The following is a 12,566-nucleotide window of genomic DNA, read 5'->3' on the forward strand; positions in this document are numbered from 1 at the left end:
GTGAGCAGCCCACAGTTGTTAACTAGTCCAGGCAAAACAAATAAGGTTGTGTCTTTGCCTTCAGAAAATCTGACAGCATGGAGAATGGGGATTGATATTAAAGAAGTTCCACAAAAACAGCCTAAAAAACTTGGTGGAAGAAAAGACGAGGAGAATAGTTTGCTGGAATGGGTACAGAGAGAGAAAGGGAGCAGGGAGTCAGGTAAAAGAAAAGAGTGGGTTTTTAAGCCATGAAGACACATCTGATTTTGCAGATTGATTCCAGTGAGTTAAAAGCAGAAGGAGCAGTAAGGGAATGAAGGACAGAAGAGCTGACTTTCAATTTAGCAGAAGGCAAAACGAAAAAGGGTTGCAATGTATGATTTAAGTTAAGAAATCAGGCAGTGCAGGCTTGGAAACTAAAGATGGGGAAAGAAAATGGATAAAATGGAAAACACTTTTGTAAAAGAACCTGAATATAAAACTTCTAGCAACTGATGCCTTTGCTAGTACCAGTGTCTGGAAAATGGGAATTTTTAGTGCTTTCTGCTTCTTGCAGAACTTTCATAATACAAAAATCTGATCTGTATTTTTCAAAACTCTAAGAGAGGAAAATGTTCTCTGTCACAGAGTCTTTTTTGATTAATGAAGAAACACAAGTGTAAAATAAACTATTCAGTATTGTGGAAATATTTGTGAAGTAGCTGAAGCACACAGCAAGGGCCTAATCTAGATCTGCTTACAGTCCAAACCCACAACAAAGTCAGTGGCAGTTCTGAACACCTCAAAACGTATGTAGTGATTGAGCGTAATGCCATGATTGAATGTCAGCCTCTGGTATTGTTGAATGGGTATTTCCCGCAAATCCTGACTGCGTTCAGCCTCTGTTCTCATTTCCTGACAGAGGGAGAAGTAGCATGAGATGATCGGGGGCCTCTTTGTGGAAATGGGGTTAGGGGTCTTGGCAAATGAAGGTACATTCATTCATCTGGTTTACCCCCCTGACACACGCTTGGGTACCCAGAAATTATTTGTATCAGTTCGGTTTCTCTAATTGCTTTCAGATCTAGGGTAAGTTTGTTTCACTAAAATTTATCTGTCCCTAGCAATTACTCTAGTACAGAACTCGCTTCTGTTTTAGATTTTCAGGGAAAGACAGAAAATATGTATTAAGTCTCAGTTCCTCTGGTTAGAAAATTACCCTAAGTATACATTCAGTTTAAATTTTCTGAAAGGAAAGAAGAAACTTTTCCTTGATACAGATGAATGTTTTCCCTTGTAATCTATCAACTAGAAATTGAATGAATGTGTGTGTAATTTTAGATCCCAAATCAAATACTGAACCAAAACCAATTTCTTAGAGTCCTTTCATTATCTGAAAATAAAGGGCAGAAAAGCAGCTGTCATAAACAAGTAATTATTTTAATTTTAATGCCACACTTCGTGGCCCAGCAGCAAATCGCCTAGTTGCAGTCTGTCCTTTCACTTATCTGGTTTGGGGGAAAAAAAAAAAAAAAAAAGTACATAAATCACGTTAAAGCAATTGCACATGTAAATGAATCCTCTGGAAACTAGATACTGAAATAACTAGAGGCTCTCCTTGCAGCGCTACTCCGGCGAGATCTCGAGGGTGGAAATTACTGCTAAAACTCTGGAGGGACTGCATGCCGCCGCCAAAGAAACGTGCAGGCGGATTTTTGGCTTACCGAGCTGGGGCTGCTTGGTCGGGTTTACCGCGTATCCCGCTCCCGCAGCTGGTCCGCCCGAGCCCGGTGATCTCAGAGGTCAGCGAGGCGCGGAGGGCCGGACCCAGGGGCGGACGGGACCCACGAGCGGGCGGGCCGGATCGACGGGCAACCGGGCTGAGCCCTGCCTGCCCCAAGCGAGGTCTGCGAGCCCGGCTACCCCGCACCTCCCTCTCTCGGGGCCGCCGTCCCGGGGTGGCGGTCGGGCGAGGCGGGGAAGGTGCAGGAGCTGCGGCGGGTGGCTCAGTCCCCCTGCGCCGCGGGTGCGGAGCGGTCCCTGGCGCAGCCCCCGCATGGCTCCGCCGCACCGGGGCCACGATCGGGGGGAGGATTACTGGCGGCGAGGGGCTTCGGCGCAGGGCCCGGGAAAGAGAGATTATTGTACCAGCGCCGGTTCCTCCTGGCTGGATCGGCTCCCAGACGGGGATCAGCGCAGGCTGCGAGCACCGGGGCACGATGTGGGCAGAGGAAAGGGGTGAAGGGCGGCAACCAGACGGCCCGGACCTGCGCCCGCCGCTAGCTCGGCCCCGGACCCCGCTGCCGCCGGGGATATGGTCAGGCCCGCGCCCCCTGCCAAACGGCGCCAAGCGCGGGGCCCCGCTGCCGCCCCGTGCTCCGCAGCGGCCCCTGCTGCCGCTCCCGCAGCCCGCGGAGGAGCCGCAGGCTGCTGACCGGCACCGTGCCCCCCTCACACCCGCCGGTAGAGGTCCGGGCTGCCCTGGCCCCTCATATTGCGGATGCCCTGCCCCGTACTCCCGCGGGCGTTGGAAGCGGCGGCGGGTCCCCTCCGCTTACATCCGCACCACATACGCCCCGTAACGCTCAGCGCCGGCTAGGAGCCGTCGCTGGCAGCAGTACCGCCGCTACTGAGCACCGGAACGGGGCGCCACCCCGCCCGCACGGGGACACGGCGACCCCCGCCCTGCCCCGCCCGACGCCGCCGACGCCCCGCCTTCTCGGGGCCCCCGCCCCCCACAGCCCGGCGGGGCTGGGCTGCCGGCCACGTGCCCCGCCCGTCGCGGCGGGGCGGGGCGAGAGAGCGGGGCGGGGAGCGGGGCGCGCCCGTCCGCCCGCCCGCCCGCGTCCAGTCCGGGCTTTGTCTCCGCCTCCGCCGGCGGAGCCGCGTCCCAGGGGCAGGGAGGCGGGCGGCGAGAGGTGGCGGGGATAGCGGCGGGAGACAGCGGCTCCCCGGTCCTGGCCGCGCACAGTCCAATGCCCGGCAGCCCGGGGCGAGGAGGACTGCGCTTTCCTGTCGCGGCACGCCGAGTGCCTCCAGCCTGGGAGTTTTCCTGAAGCAGCCGTCACACCGGGAGCACTTTTGGTAGAGAGGGAGCAGGAGGAGACCCCCGAGATGACTGACTTCCCGAGGCGCGGCTGAAGGGGACTTACTGGAGTGGAAACCTAGTGGAATTTGGGTCTGGAGAGGAGTTGCTAACGCTTTTGGGTTTTGGTTGTTTTTGTTTTTTTTTTTTCCTTCCCTTCTCCCTGTTCCCTCCCCTCTTTTTCGCCCGTCATTGGAAATGAACAAATTGCATTCGCAATTCAGAAAGTAGAAATATTAAATACTCTCGTCTCCCGGGAAGCACACATGTAGTAATGACAAAGGATTGCAAAAGAGAGAGTGGCTCCAGTTTCCCAGAGAGATCCCCTTAAATGGATTACTAAATGGGACACTACACCAGCTAGTTCTGTCCTCTAGCTGCCTAGATACATGCACCGAAAAGGTACGGTACTCCACCGCCCGTGTCCCTCCCTGACGTTTCGGGGGTGCTGGGGAAGGGAGGCTGCCGGGCCGGCTCGGGAGGAGCCAGCCCGGTGCCTGGTTTAGGGCCGGCTGCTGCTTGCTATCTCGGCGGCGCTTGCAGCGCCTGGGGAGGAGGAGGAGGAGGGAATGCTGCCTGCAAGTGCACACGCTGCGCTGGCTGCTGCCACTTTCCAGGCATCTCGCGGCTTCGCCTTTCTTTTTTTTTCTTCTTTTTCTACCCGCCCCCCGGGCCCTCAGCACCTTAACGTCTCAGCCTTCCTCCCCAGGGCCCGGGCACGGCTGGCGGGCACGGTGCTCGGCTTCTCTCCGGCGCCTCAGCCCCCAGCCCCGCTCGCAGGGGAGCTGGGCGCCGGCGGGACCCTGCTGCCGGGGCCGGGGCCACCGCCCGCTCACCTCGGGGCCGGCGGGCATCGTGTGGGACTGGCTGGGGGCGGGGGTCTTTGTTACCCGGCGCTCGGTACAGAGGCGTAACCCCCGCGGTCTCCGCTCTTCCGTGCGGGGTAGTTGAGTTGCGGTCGATTTAATTTTTTAATTTATTTTTTTTTTCCAAGGCTGGGGTTGCGTTTTGGGGGGAAGAGGCCGGGAACCAAGGAAACTTCTTCCGCGGCGCAGCTCCCGGCGCTGCCGCGGGCTTTGTTCGCGATCGTGGGCTGGGGCCGCGGGCTCTCCTCCCCGCGGACAGCTGCCGCCTTCTCCTCGGCCCCGGCGGAGGGGGCTGCCGGCTGCCCTCCTGCAGCCCCGAGGAGGAGAGCGGCTATGGGAGAGGGCTTTTCTGCCGGGCGCCGCCAGCCTCTGCCCCATGGGCCGGTGCCTTTGCCACCCCCTTTCCCTTCGGCTGTCGAGCGCAGGCGGTCGGGCGGGTCCCGGCGCCGAGCCCAGGGAAGACCAGACCCCTCGGGGCGGCCCGGGAGCAGGGCGGCACAGCCCAGCTCCTCTCTCTCCGCCCGCCCCCTCGCCCTGCCGCTCGTTCAGCCCCTCTCCTCCCTCCGGGAGCCGGGCGAAACGGCAGAAAAAAAAAAAGTTTTTCTAAGGGGGACTAACAAGGCCGGCCGGCACAAAGGAGTTTCTGTGCGGCCAGCCCTCCCAGAGGGGCTGCGGGCCGGCCGGGCGGGGGCCGGGAGCGGGGCGCCTTCGTGCGGCTGATGCTGCGGTGGGGAAGGATGCCGAGGAGGGGAAGGGATGCTGTGGAGGGAACAGGATGCCGAGGAGAGGAGAGATATCGCCCTACATACAAAGGCGTGGGCAAGGAAGGCTCCCAGCTGCGGCCAGGGTGCGTTGGGAGCCGTGGCCGCGGCTCCACATGAGCTGGATCCCGCCCGCCCGGGCTGTGTTGGGGGGGAAGGGGGAGGCGGAAAGTTTGGGTCTCTTTCATCACGCGTGGAGAAGGTACCTGCTCCTTGCTGGAGCTGTGCCGTCTCACCCCCCCACCACTTCCCTCCTTCCTTCCTGCCTGCCCGAGGGAGGCGTTTCCCGGGCGGGGGGCTGGCGGGGGTCGCGCCGGAGATGCCCGCCGGCCCCGGTCCAGTCTTGCCCGGCCCTTCCCGGTGTGAGTCGGGCGGTAACTGCAGGGCTTTTCCTTCGGCACACGGCTCTTGTCTTTTTCCTAACCTTGACCGTTTGTTCCGAGGGAAATTTGTCCTCCCGTTCCTCTCCCGAGCTAAGCGCTGCTGCTGAAGTTTGTAAACATGCACGCTTGTGCCAGCGTCTGTGCAGCGCGGATCCCGGGCTGCTCCCGGCGGGAAATGATTTCATGGGCAAAAATAAGGGCTGTGGTCAGCTGTGTGGTAAAGTGTAAAAGATACGAATTCGTGGCTCCGCGAGGTGAACGCTTGATCTTCCACAGGAGCACACACGACACGCGGGTGTTGTAAATAACGAAGAGCCAGACGCCCACAACCATTTTCCATCACAGGGCTGCGTGCGGTGGCTTATTATTTGACATAGATTCTGCTAAATTTTGCTTAGTGACATCCAGATATTAATTATTAAGCTAACCTCAAAGGTAGAGGCGTGATTTTCCCGGTATCTTTGCAAAGATTAGTTCAGTGACTGCTTTTGGTTTGCATTCATTTAATCTAAGTGTCAACCAGTAAGCCATTCTCATGCAGTAATCTTTACATGGCGCGTAAATCCTTTGGCATCAGTGTGAGAAAGTCCAGCCGAGTCAGGCTGTTTTAATCACAGAACTCATGGAGATTTTGAGGAGTCTGTGGCATTTCTCTCAGAGGAAGGTTTATGCAGCTGTTATCATGTTCAGGGCTTCCTTTGCCATTTGTTTTCAGATCAGAAAAGCAAAATGATCTTGTTCTCGTTAACTTGGAGCTGGTTTTTTTGTCTGGTATTTTTTTTTTTTCTTTTTTTTTTTTTTTAATGAGACTAATCTAGTGTATTTTGAGGAAAATTGGGTCTGTTCCAGCAAACCCCTTTCTTCATGGAGTTGCCTCATACATGGTTAAAAGGAAATACTAGCTGCAGTAAGATCGGCAAGGTTTGTCACTCTTAAATAAGTACAGTTGCCAAGGCGTTGCACTGTCTAGGGTCTAATTTTATCTAAAAGGAACTCGTTTTTAATGTGGTAGCTTCTCATAAGGTATAAGACAAAGAGAATATATGCTAACTCTCTTCAAAGCAAACAATTTCCTATGGATAAAAATGCTGATCTTTGTTTTCCACCACTCTTCAGTGGAGAAAATCTCTGGCTTTCATGGAAGTTTAGTTCAGGAGCAGAACGCTCAGATGAGAGTTTTGTCTGAATGTTAAATTAATTTTAAAATAGTAAGTAATACTATAGTACGTGTATCTGCAACATTTGCTTTTCATGTAGTAGGAGTCAAATGCTTGAAGCATGGGTGAATACTTTCAGGGAAGATGAATCATATGGTCACAGATGTTCTATGTGTTCTCAATCAGTCTACATTTAAACTGCATATTCTTACTTAATGGCAAAAACTGATCTTATCAACTGAACTCGTACTACTTGAAACAGAGAATAATTAGGCACCAACATCTATGGGAAACACGACTGGTTAACATCTCTAGCTACTTGAAGATGAAAGTGAATATTAGCCATAATCCCCTCTTAATGTTTGCAAATAGAGGATCGCAGTTACGAGAGTTAAAGACTGAAGAAGGAGGTAGGTCGGGCTAAGGATGAGTTGCCTTCATTGAATTTTTTAAAAGAAAAAGAAAAAGAAAGAGATCAAATTAATGACCTGTGATAAATCCAGACTAGAACTGTTTGCATTAAAAAGGAAGTAGGTGATTGTGAACTTGCTTGTGCATGTTTTGTGAAGGGAAAGGGAAATTTGTCATCTTGTTTTGAAGAGCCATACATAAATACACATGAAAGAAGTTCACATGGTTTACAGCAGGGGAGACATAAAATGTTTTGGGATTAAATTGACCTGAGCTAATACATGCCTCACATCCAGCTTGTTTGCAAGAATGCATTGTTATACTACCCAAACAAATGTTTTGTGTATAGTACCTGATTCCCACTATAGCAGAGTGCTGAAAACAAACAACCGGGTAAATTCTGGAAAATAACATTCAGCTCCATTAGATGCAGCATATGCTAGAGAAAAGTTCAACTGTACTAAAACAGAAGTTTTCACAATCCTAATTTGATACAGATGCTGCAGTATTTTACCTCCTACTATTAATTTATTGAGGAGGTAAATATTTAGCCCCACTCCTTCCCAGTCTCATTCACCCAAGTAAGCTTTGCTCAGCCAGTGAAGCCTTGCTTGCATGAGTAATTTTCTGAGAGCAAAGGCAGTTCCTGAAATATTACTCAAATAGGGACCTTTTTTTCGTGTTTAGGCCCTAATCCGAAAATACTGTTCTCTGTTGGGAATCGACACTTGCTCAGGACCTGACGCTGTGGTGCCAGTACATTTGCTGTGGATCGACCTGCAGTGTTCAGTCAGACCTAGGCCTGCATGTCGTGGAGCCTGTCGCATCTGACAATGTGTGACAAGCTTTGTCTTGACGGGGCAACAGAAAAATAAGATGAATAAGCAATGCTTTTTACTGGTGACTGTTCGAGCATTTTATGCTCATTAATTCTGTGTACCAGGATTACTCTGAGGTGGGGTGAGGCATACACGGAGGTCATTTTGGCAGTGAGGTGCAATCAGCAGTACCACAGTGTCCAGCTGCTGATCAACAACATACAGCAACCACGAACAGTGTTCAAAGGCAGAAACAAGCAGCTGGGGGAAAGGACACCTGTCTATAGGAGTGTTTTTATTTTTGGCCTGTTGCTCCAGTCTGTTGAGCGAGGAACAGTTCAGATGTGCGCAGGGTCTGCAGAGGCAGAAGCAGGCTTCCCCAGTTAAGCACAAACCTGGCAGACCAGAGTTTGCGTGTCTTTATTTCCTTTATGTGCCGTCTTGTGGGGAGACTAAACCATTGCCTGTGGCTGTGGAAATAACTGAGTGTTCACGTTTATACCGTATTAAGGGATCTTCAGTTGTCCTTGGTGAACAGTGCTTTGGTTTTGGGTCTTGACTGTGGAAGGGCAAGTATGGCGGGGCAGCCTCAAGGCGCTGCTGTAGGATTTAAGGGAAAGGGTGCCCCCTGCTGAGTTACGGTTATGGATGTCCCACATCCCACCTGTCCTCAGGAGCTCCCAAGCTGCTCGTTCGCCCGTCCTGTTTTAGCAGCTGGAAGATGTGAAAGGATTCAAAATTAAATGTGGTATGGGAAGTGAGCAAGGAGCAGGGGAGGAAATATACGAAAGTATTCTAGAAGTCTTAGGAGGGGTTCACTGAAAGACAGCTATAGAGGGATTTGCATTTTTTGTCACTTCAGAATTATAAAGGCTGCTAGTAGCTAATAGTGGGGCCACTGGAAATACGGAGGGGGATGAGAGATCTCTGCCTCCTCCCCTAAAGTAATCATGTTCGCAGCTTTCGTGCACCAGATGAACATAAATGAGGCTGCCAAACTCACGCCCTCTGAAATCTAAAGTTTAGCTCCAGCTATGGTTTAATAAATGAAGGAAGCAGATATCACTTTTCTTAAAAAAATCGGCTATCAAAAAAGGAAGAAGAAAACTAGAAAAACCCAACATTAATTATCCCATAATATGCTGCAAAACCTCTTGAAGTCTTTCCCAGTATAGAACTGTAGTTATTTATCAGCCAAGAGGAGGGGTGTGCTGTGCTGTATGTGAACACAGTCATTTTTTGTATGAAAGGAATTTTTCCCCAAGCCCCAAAGTGTTTCTTTAGTGGCTGAAATAGAGATGTAAAATGAAGTAGATAAACCAGCTATTAACAGAACTGCCAGTTGCTGTATCTCTAGAGTGAAGACATATGGTAATTCACTACATTCAGTGATGACCTTTCCTTTAAAAGTATTGTTAATAATAGGCTTTTCTATATAGAGCATTTATACTAGATACTTGAAATTCACATATCATGGACTACCGTGTGCCATTTAGGGTTGTTTTTTTTTTAGCTACTGACAAAACTGCTACCAAGGAACTTTCTCCAGAAATATAGTTTTACAACATCCATGCAATGTTGAAGTTAAAGAGTGTCTGCAGGCAGATGCACAGTGTTGCAGTACACCACACGACGTGGCCCCACGTGTGCTGTCCCCGATATGGGAAGCCTTTGGCTCCTTCTCTCTCACCCTGCCCAGGTAAAGCCGTGCTTTGGCTGCAGGGTTATACCCTTTGCATGATGCGGGCAAAAAAGAAGCATTCCTGTGCTTTTATGATCACTGTAGCAAATTGCCTTTAGTGAAAACTTCATGAAAGTGGAAAGAAATAAAGAATGTTCTATTAATACCCTTTCACCTTTGTCTGAGGCCATCTAGGACTGTAATACCGGAGTATTTTTACTGGAGATAATGGCAGAAGTTTGATTACGTGCTTAAAAAAAAGGTATTCCTAACCCTCATCAATTTTGCAATGACCCTGACAGACTCACAGGGCCTTCTAGTAATGAAAATGTGTAAAGTATATAATAGATATGGTCAGGTGTTCCAGTTCAGCGGATGGAAAAAGTACTCTCTTATATGAATCCCCAACAGAATGGGAAAAACTGTGTCCAAATATATTCCTGACTGCAGCAAACATTATTTCTACTTTCTTATCTCTGCCTGCTCAGCTTCACTCAAATGTTCTAGATACTGAGCATTCCTATGTATGACTTTAATAGTCAGATGGGGAATTTGCTATGTTGGTTGCTTCACCATTGTTCACGAACATTTATCCATTACTTGCACTCGAGGCAGCTGTTCATTGAAATGTTAATGAGAATTTGAAAGTTTTAGTTCTAAAGAATTTTTTTTTAGCAGAAAAAAAAAAATACTGTTTTGTTGATGTCTTTCAAAATCTACTTTTTATTGGTAGACTGAGATGGATTCTATGCTAATTCCTCCTGCATTCCTGAATTATGGCCTAGCTAGGCACTGTCACTGGGATCTTCATCTATTAATCATGGAAGCTGCTTTCTTATTCGGTTGCCATAGTTTCAGTGCCTCAGATAGTGTTGGGGTGCCTTGGGAAAGGCTTGAGATATACTCGGACTTGCAAGCCTTGCAGTTATTTTGGCAGTGGTAGAGCTCTGAAGGAACAGAGAACAGCATCCAACATTATTCAGAGCTGGATTAAAAGAGGAAACTTCTGGATATGTCTCTCTGGACCTTGTTATGTGAGCGTCCAGCTGATACTTTCTCCCAAGATTTGCTTTTTGTTTCATCTTGCTGGTAAAATTGTACGCTTCAGAGACTAATGGCTACCTTTACCCATTACAAGAGCAAGAAAGGCTTTTCATTAGTTCTGCTGATAAATGGTTGGGTAAATTAGGGCATTTAGGGTTTCCTAAGCAATCCAGGTAATTTGTTTTACATTCTCTTTTAACCTAGCTACATACAGGATGACATAATGTTTGAGACTGAGTTAATGTTTATTGTTACCTTAAATCTAATAAAATGACAATAAGCACCCTTTTGTTAGCTGCACAGTATCTTGAATTACAAAGTAGAAAAGGGGAAGCAAACTTTTTTTTAAGACAGAAGTAGCGCTCTTCCAGGACTGTGTTGGCATTGGCAGTATTTTTTTTAATAATGTTTTATTATCTGTTCACAAATTCAGCATTAAAACATTAATACTTCCAGAAATGCAAAGCTGTGAGTAGTCAGAAATAGCTTTTTTGACAAATTAGAAAAATGGTACAGTAACAAAATAGGTCTAACAGGAAAGTAGATGGAAGACTGACTTGTCAATGTACTGCTGATTATTAATTGTTTTGTCAGTTATACGTAATACAAAATAATGCACAAACATCTTTCACTAAGCAAATCATGGCCTCCTTTTTTCTTTCTCATTGAGAAAAAAATTTCATCACTTCTGTGTGAGCAGAAGTAAGCCACATGTTTTAGCGGATATTTAAATCCCATTTCTCTTGCACTTTACATCACAGTGCCTCCAGAATTAAGTGATTTCCCTCCAGTTCTAATAAAGCAATTTGGTTCTTGCACAGATAAGCTTGATACATATCTTCTGTTCACAAAAAAAAAAAAGCCTTGAATGTTCACATCAAGCAAAGAATCGTGTTAAAAGCTGTGCAGTTTAGATTAAAGAATTCAGTATAATTGGAACTAATCTGGAAAATTAGCCACTTTTTTACTTTCAGATGGTTAGCTTACATTCAAAGATGAGTTTTAAAGCTTCAGCTTGGGATTTTACTGCTCAATCCTGTCAATTTTTCAAGTGAGATCAGCAAGCTGATTGAGAACATGTGTCTGTTATTTGTAATCCACCCTCAGGAGCCCTACCACCTGAACAAATTAAAGTCCAAAAATTTCACATGAATTTTTAAGATGATAAAGCTTTGTTTGCTGGTAGATGTGCAGAAAATCTGTATTTGTAATTTTATACTCTCACACAGTATATAAGTTTCTGTTATATAGTCTGTTTTTTGCATACTCTGTTGTATATGTATATTTTACACGACATTAATCCCAGCTTTTTTCCTTTTAAACTCGCAATGAAACTGTATCTAGCAGACTGACAGCCTGATAGAACAAAATAATTTGCCCTGGTCATTTTGGAAGGGAGCAGGTGATTGCATAAGAAAGTTGTTACAGTGGGAAAATATCTTAAGTCAAAAGCTACAGAGGTACCACTTCAGTTATGTTTTTCTTCTCAGAATTTATTGTGCTCCATTTAGTTTCAGGTTGGGTATTGAATCGCTTTGTGAGGAAATTAATTTAAGCAGTTCCATTAGGTACATTTGTACTTTCTTTAATTAATTTTTTTTATTGCTTATTATCTATTTTTTACCTCTAAGATACAGACAAGTGAGAGATAAGTGATTATGTAGGCAGTATAGAGGCCCAGTCTTGTTTCTGTTGGAGAGTAAAGAAGGATTTCTACTCAACACCTCAGCAATAAGCCCTTACTCCATTTATAGTTTCTTTCAGTTTATTTATGGCTCATCATAATAGTTCTTCTGCATCCCCAAACAGCTGAATTTCAGCATCAAATGTGCTAATCTCATCAAGGAAAGAAAATAATAATTTCTGGGAAAGTAACTGTTATATTTGTGTCCTTCTAGCAATGTTACGGAGTTTGCTTTCCAAATCTTTGAGAAGTTGAATGGCATCTTGCTGCCTGAGTATTCCTGGAAGGCTAATGCCTGGCTTGGGCTGCAGGCTCTCGAAGGTGCCTGAGAGAGAGGAAGGTTGTGCCTCCATTCAGCTGCAGGGCTCCTCAGTCCCCAGCTGTGGGCAGAGCCCACCCCTGCCCGTGGGTCGGTTGGAGCGGGTGGACGGAAAGGAGGGATGGGAGGGCGGCCAGAAGCCTGGCCTGTGCCACTGGATCTGCCTGGGGAATGCTGCGGTTGCCATCGGCACAGGCCAGGAGGGTACCACTCCATCCTCTCCCAAAATGCCAGAGCAAGGAAAAAGATGGGATGGGATGCCTTTGTATGTCTAGAGCTGCTTTTCCGCCACCTGCTCTACACATAGGGTGCAGTCCGGTGTCTGTCACCTGATAGCAAAGTAGAGGTTGAATCCCGCAGGATTATATTTCTGGAGTAGCGCTTCACTCCATGAAC

The 12,566-nt window shown here is 48.0% G+C and overlaps 1 protein-coding gene across 3 annotated transcripts in view; it reads left to right on the forward strand.

Annotated features, from left to right (window-relative positions):
- Nucleotides 1–2,901: 2,901 nt before the first annotated feature.
- SEMA6A (semaphorin 6A) overlaps nucleotides 2,902–12,566 on the forward strand; it is a 117,826-nt gene continuing 108,161 nt past the window's right edge. For all 3 annotated transcript variants that reach the window (XM_086770411.1, XM_086770412.1, XM_086770413.1), the window contains exon 1: nucleotides 2,902–3,448. The gene's annotated coding sequence lies outside the window, so the exon portion shown is untranslated. The remainder of the gene's footprint in view (nucleotides 3,449–12,566) is intronic.

The sequence above is a fragment of the Chlamydotis macqueenii genome, chromosome Z, assembly GCF_036417535.1.
Source record: "Chlamydotis macqueenii isolate bChlMac1 chromosome Z, bChlMac1.mat, whole genome shotgun sequence".
NCBI classification, from domain to species: domain Eukaryota; kingdom Metazoa; phylum Chordata; class Aves; order Otidiformes; family Otididae; genus Chlamydotis; species Chlamydotis macqueenii.